This window comes from Glossina fuscipes, unplaced genomic scaffold (assembly GCF_014805625.2).
Source record: "Glossina fuscipes isolate IAEA_lab_2018 unplaced genomic scaffold, Yale_Gfus_2 2, whole genome shotgun sequence".
NCBI classification, from domain to species: Eukaryota; Metazoa; Arthropoda; class Insecta; order Diptera; family Glossinidae; genus Glossina; species Glossina fuscipes.
The window spans coordinates 10,940,428-10,947,362 of record NW_023998416.1 but is presented as its reverse complement, the minus strand read 5'-3'; positions in this window follow the sequence as shown (position 1 = coordinate 10,947,362).

The following is a 6,935-nucleotide window of genomic DNA, read 5'->3' as shown; positions in this document are numbered from 1 at the left end:
AAGTTCTCTACTCTATATAAATCCTTAAGCCCATCACAATAGAAAAATAAAGCAGCAAAGCTCACATTACTAGTTAGCGTAACATAAAGTTTAACATAAAATACAAAGCAACAGTTTTTGTTATGATTTGATTTTGATAATAATTCTATCTCAGATGTAACTGCATTCACCAGACGGAATAGAATGTACTCTATACCATTGAAAAATGGATAACATTCACGTACTGTACCATTGGTCAATGTTGCGCCACTGTTAAAGGCTTTTCGGCCTTTGCAGTCAACTTCATGCAAATGTAAAGTTTAGGAGAGTATAGGAGAGGGAAAGAAAACATCTCACATTTCTAATAAACTTAAAAAGTGATGTACCCTAGAGAAAAATCAAGTACCTTTTGACACGAATTCACTTTTACTCAGTTTCCCAGATAACAAAGAACAAGTGAAAATGAAATATTTCCTAAAGAATTTAATTTAACCAAGACGTAGCGAAACTCATGGCAACTGAAAATGTCGCTTTACTGAGAGGAAATTCGTGCCGAATTAACGCCAACTTTACGCCTTGGGGGAAGTTGCTAAGAGGATATCAATAAAAATAAAATCTTCTTAAATTTTTTGTTGAAGCAATCGGCCGCATTTAACTCTTTTTCTTCGATAAGAACTTCAAAGTTCATCTAATCAGACTTCCGTTTAATTTTTAGAAGAAAAAACTAAAAATGTCATTTGACACCACTTGGTAGTAAAATTGTGCAAACATATTTACCTAATTCGCAAGTGCAATCCTCCAATAAACATTTATAAGAAGAAGTCTAAAAAGTATTGAGCTGCAAATAATAAAACGCTTTTCCATTCCCGACACTAAATGCGCTCAACACTATATATAGAGAAGCGAATGTACTGCGTATTAAAGGAGTTAAAAAAAATTAAAAACCCAAAAGCACGGCAGCATCAATATGTTGGGCTAGGAAAAGTTTTATGATTTATGAGTTATCCACAAGTTGTTGTTACGCTTATTCTCCGCACTAGCACTGGTGAAAAGTAGTGCAATATGTGGCATTTTAGCGAGTGAATATAACAGACATTAAAACCCGGAAATTCTGTGCATGATACATACAATAAGTACGTGCCTTACTTGTATTGTTTGTTCACGTATTGAAACGGGTTAGTGTGCTTTTGTGTGTAAATATGCCAAAAATAAAATAGATAACAATAAAGCCAATTTCACATGTGGTCGGTGCTCCGTAAATATATTTGAGTGCGGAAGTTTTCTGAAAACATTTCGGGATATAACATCACTAAAAGAAGAGGACAAATAGCGATAGAAAGGAAGAGAAGTTGCAAGAGAGCGACAGAGGCAGCGAAGAATAAGCGGAGTGAGGATGTAGGAATGTAGAAAAACTTTTAACAATGTCATATTGTTGCCTTTTCAAAAAAAAAAAAAAATCAAAAACAAAAAGTATCTGAACAGGTATCATCACATTGCGTTGACAACGGCATCATAATAATGCTTTTGCTTTATATAGTTGGCAGTCGTGGTTACATGTAACGATGAAAGTGGCTAAAGATGTATTTGAAGTAAAAGTAAAGTGTGTGTGTGCGCCATACGTAACTTTTGAGTTGTGTGAAGTTAAAATATCTGCTTAAAAAGTTTCTCTAAAGCAATATACACGGCTTACAAGCTTACATTCTACACATCATCATCATCATGTACAGTCCTTTCTTATTAATAAGGACAACTACAGTTGCAAGAATTTTTTAGATATCATTAAGCAACTGCTCTTGTTCAACGGATTTGACATAAGATTAAACGATAGCTTTTTATAGAGTTGTAATAATTTAGCAGCGCTGGAGAAGCAACGAAAATCATTTCTTTAAGCAGAGACTCGATAATCAGATTTTGTTTTTATAAATTTGTATATTTATAGAATCGTTCCATGTATTCTCGAAGATTTTCGAATATCTTCTATCAAGGCTTCTCTTAAAAAAAAAATTTTAAAAACTATATTAGCTATCACTTTTCTGCTAATCACACACTCAGGCAAATCATTATTAATTCATTTATAAAATTGCTGATAATGATATCATTATTCTCTATCTCCCTACATTGATGATGGTTATCGTACAAATAATAAATTGCCATTTTACAGGAACTTATATATAATACTTTCTCTATTCATTACGAAGCATTTCTATCCAACATTTCAGCGAGAAACTTTCTTAAGTTATCTTCGGTCACGACGCGAAAATTTGCTAACAATTTGTCATCACGTTCGTTAAGTGCGATATGTGTGAAGTTATAATCTTTACGGTTATATTTGCAAAAGTAGGGCATAATAAAACCTACCTTCGCTTAAGTTGTATCATATATTTTAAATAACTGTTTTAATGAAAATAAATATACGCCAATCTAATCGATGAGTTTCTTCAATTTTTGTAGAAATCCAATCAAGCGAAATTCTAGAAAATTCAACTTCACATGGTTAAGAAAATTCGGCAAAAAGAGGAATGCATGGTGTTTGGGACAAGGAAACAGTGCAAAAAGACTACCTGCGTCGAATCAGCTCAATCTCTTGTTCGTTGATATCCAACGTTACTAATGCCTTAACAGCCGTATTGTAGAAATTATTCTGGTGTTCATTTCAAATCATATCTAAACGAAAATATGTCTTGATAGGTTTACCAAAATGACCTTCGAATAATTTTGACATATGAAGTAGAGAACGATTTGGATGGATTTAATGTGTGATAAACTATAAAATAATACGATAACGCCATGCATGTGCAATTGTGACTTTGGAAAAATGCTCGGGAAAAGAGAGTAAGAGAAAATATTTGAACGAGACATTGCTGTTTAATGGTCCGGGGGTTGCAGGATAATGCCCAAAGTTAATTAATAATTTGTTGCAATAAAATCATACGCCGTCACTTCTATTTCTATACACGATTTTTCAAAATGACATATATCTACATACACAACTCTTACAATTTTCTCATTCCAATTTTTTGCAATATCCTCATAATAAATACTCTGGGTATTTTCGATACGTTAACTTAATTCATATTAACTAACAAATGATTGTCTTTTTATACCCTATACCCCTTATGCGGATTTATGCACCACCCAAAAAGTCTTGAGATATATTCCTCCTTTCATAACACCGAAAATTAGAATCAATTTCTGAATCGCTTTAAATTTATCCGTCCGTATGTCCTTGTTTTCTAGTGTTAAAGGCCAAATTTTAGAGATATTTTGATGAAATTTAGCATATGACATGCTCTGGACTCATGCCACTGAAAGTGATTCGGATGGGGTTACTTTTTCGACTACTCCCCATATAAAACCTTATTTTGAGAAGTCGTTGTATGAAAACAAACTGCAATATTCAAAATTTTTTGAAAAAACTCGTTAAGCAATAGTACTTCGATATTCTAAATTGGCATAAAAAATGTGGTTCGGTTGTGGCCATTTTTAATGCCCTCCAACATATATGTATAATCCTTTCTAAGAGAGGTGAATATTCATATGGTATAGCACAGGTGAAATTGTTTCAAAATGACAAAGAGTTCAAGCCGAATTGTCGCATTTGGACCACATAGGCCTATTTTCCGTTGATCATCGCAAAAGGGATTGTCAGGGCCAGTAAACCCTTATATGCAAAAAGGCCTAAGTTTAAGTGGACGAAATTTGAACAACATGGGTCTACCTCTTGAAGCCTACTTCATATAAGACTCCTTATGAATTGTAGATCCTTTAGAAAAACCTTTAGATCCTTTAGAAAGTTGTAATATGTTTTTCGAACTTACGAAGCTAAAGACAGGCACATTAAGCAATTTTTTTCTTTTTTTTTTTTAGATTTCAATTTACATTGCCTAGACCGCTAGCCGCAATTGATATATAATACAATTACAATGAAAGAATATATATACAGACTAAAGATGCCTCTCGGACTCGAGTGTTGTCTTTTTTTAAAATATTATTCATAAATAATTTATTTTTTAATACTTAAGTATTGGCTTAATAACTTTCTTAAATATTAATAATTTATTGCCTCTCATTTTATAGCGAAAAAATGTTAAACAAATGTTTTTTAGACTCTGACAGCATCTATACTCCTTTAGTTCCTCTTCTTTTGTTTGTTCGTTTTGTCATTCGTACAGATTCGCTTTGAAAACAAAACTATTGTCCCCATTAACAAGCGGATCACTTAATCAGACTTGACTGTTTATTATGCGACAGAAATGCCTAAAAACAAAATATAATACGAACGCAGGCGTTTCGAACATTTTTTTTTTTTTGCGTTCTCTTCTTTTTGTTAGTCGCATAAACATTCATGAACACATATCAATATTAGATATGTGTTTATTCATACTTAGTTATTGCATTTTAATATGTGTTTATATTCAACAACAATGAAAACAGAAACTAAGTGCTTACTATCGTTATTCTATATAGTGAAATAAACTTTGACTATACACAGTATTATATAAAGTAGTTTCTGCTTTTAACCAAGAAAGAAAAAACTTTATGAGTGACGTGTGCGGATGACGTTCTCAAGCTAAACTGGGCTAAGCTTTTCTAAGCTAAATATTTATGTTTTGTTTCATGTGAGCAAAAATATAATATACATATATATATATATATATATATATATATATATATATATATATATATACATTTTATATAAATATGCTTATAGACCCGAACACTTATTGTTTAAAATGATGGAAAAGCAAAAGTTGCTTGAAGGATAAAAGAAAGCGAAAATTAAAATTCGTCAAAAATTATATATAAAGAAATTTAATTGATTTCCTTAAAAACATATTATATATGTCATTAATATTAGTAGTAATCTCGCCATTAAAAATATGTTAGTTAACCTCAATTTGATTATAAGAAACAAGCGTTAATTTAGCCGAAGCCAGCGATTATTGACGGCAAGTACTCTTCGTAGTTATTATCTAGAGCTGTTAAAATTCCCCACGTTTTTGAACTGAATAAAGTGATAAGCATACCTTGCCTGGTTAACGTGACAGTCAACCGCAACGCTTTTGAAGTATTCAAAGTTATTTATCAATTGAACGCTGCTAGAATCCATTTACAGATCTTTAAATACAAATGTGTCTGTAAAGTTATTCAAAAATTTTTCATCAACAAATTTTCTTAACTGAAAGAAATGTGATGCGATTTCGATAGATTACATGCGGGTATATATAATGTAATTAAATTATATAATCTCTTTTTTTCACTCTCTTTAAATATGTAATTCGTCTTGGTCTTGCAGACGCCGGCATTAGCTATAAGTAAAAGTGCAATCTTGCCAAAATACTTGATTGGAAGGTTTGCAGTCCTGCAAATAATTGCCGCAGCGATAAATTTTTTGGTTGATTTGAATTGCTCCTAAAGCAAAAGAGATAAATTATTATTAAGGGAAACTGAAAGTAGCTTTTGCCGAAGAAGCGGCAACGTTTAAATCAGTTAAAGGTATTGCCTGCAGTCATGGATAATGTTCGTGGCATTTTTGCCAACATATGGCTGTCGAGTCGTATACATTATTAACACTAACTCTATGTAGGCCTCGTATAGTGCGTTTATGTATAAGCCCACAGAATTATTGAGTGATGTGTTATGTAAGAAATATATGAGAACGAGATATTAAACAACCAATAGCGTAATTTATTATGAAGGAGCACTTACTTCTAACTTCTAATTTCCAAAGTTGTATTGCTTACACTACTTAGCATTGATTTAATTAATTATTTTGGAAATTTTATTGATCAGCGATAGTGAAAATAGTGCTTGCGTTTTGCTTGTCCGGGTTTGAGTCACTTGGTATCACATAACGTATTCCGATACGACCATGACAATAATAAAATCCGTGAATATTAATTTTGCACCAACACCAGCTTCTTAGTTTACGAAAGGCGCAAGTAGAAAGCCCCTCAGAATAGAGCGGATAGTCATAACTCATCCACTATAAATAATAACGATACATTGAGATATTCGTCAGCGCTACGAGGAGCTTTTGCTTCATGAACAATAAAACAAAGCAATATTCAATTTAGTATTTGCATCCCTAGTGCAAGCCCCACTACTGTGGCATGCACAGTTTACTGTGTTACTTGAAGACCAAGCCATCTGTCTGACATTGATATTCATTAAGAAGCACTTCTTCTTTTAAGCATAATTTTCAGAAAGTTTTCTTCGTAAACTTTTCGTATAAGAGAAGAAGAAATGTTCAATAATTTGCACCACTCTTATGTGCGTAGCCGTACGTGAGCGAATTTTTAACACAATTTCTAAATATTACATCAAGATCAAAGTGAATTCGTTACAATTTGCTATGTGCTTTTCAAATATATAGACTTCCTTCCAATTGAAGGAAATAAATTTTCCCAAAATCTAAATATATCTTCACTCTATCTTTCTCAAGTTAACTATTCTAATAACTTTTCCCTTTCGGCCTTTGCGACTATCTCGAAGAGCAGCCATTCATCTTTCCTCTCGCAAAGATTTTAAAACGAAAAGGAAATAATTGCCTCAATAAAACTTTTCTCTTGTCTTCTATTCGGTTATCACAAAAAAAAAAAATAAAAAAAATATAAACCAGAAAGATGAAGAAATTGCTTTAGTTTTCCTTTATTTTTTTTTTGTTGGCTTACTCTGTGAAAATCAAAAAGAAATTTGCTAAAGGAGAGTAACGTCATTGATGTTAAAGAACTTGAAGAATAATATGCTTTTTTATGCACATCCATAGAATATTTATTGACGTATGGATTGCGAGTGCATAAATTAAGCAAACCGAATAACATGAATGTTATGTCAATTATCGTAATGAATTTGTAATTTCGAAAATAATTTGTAATTATGCGTTAAGTGAGTCAAAGCGTTTTTTCTTTTTTTTTTTTTCGCCCTTCCGATTTAAATGCTTGTGCATATCAATC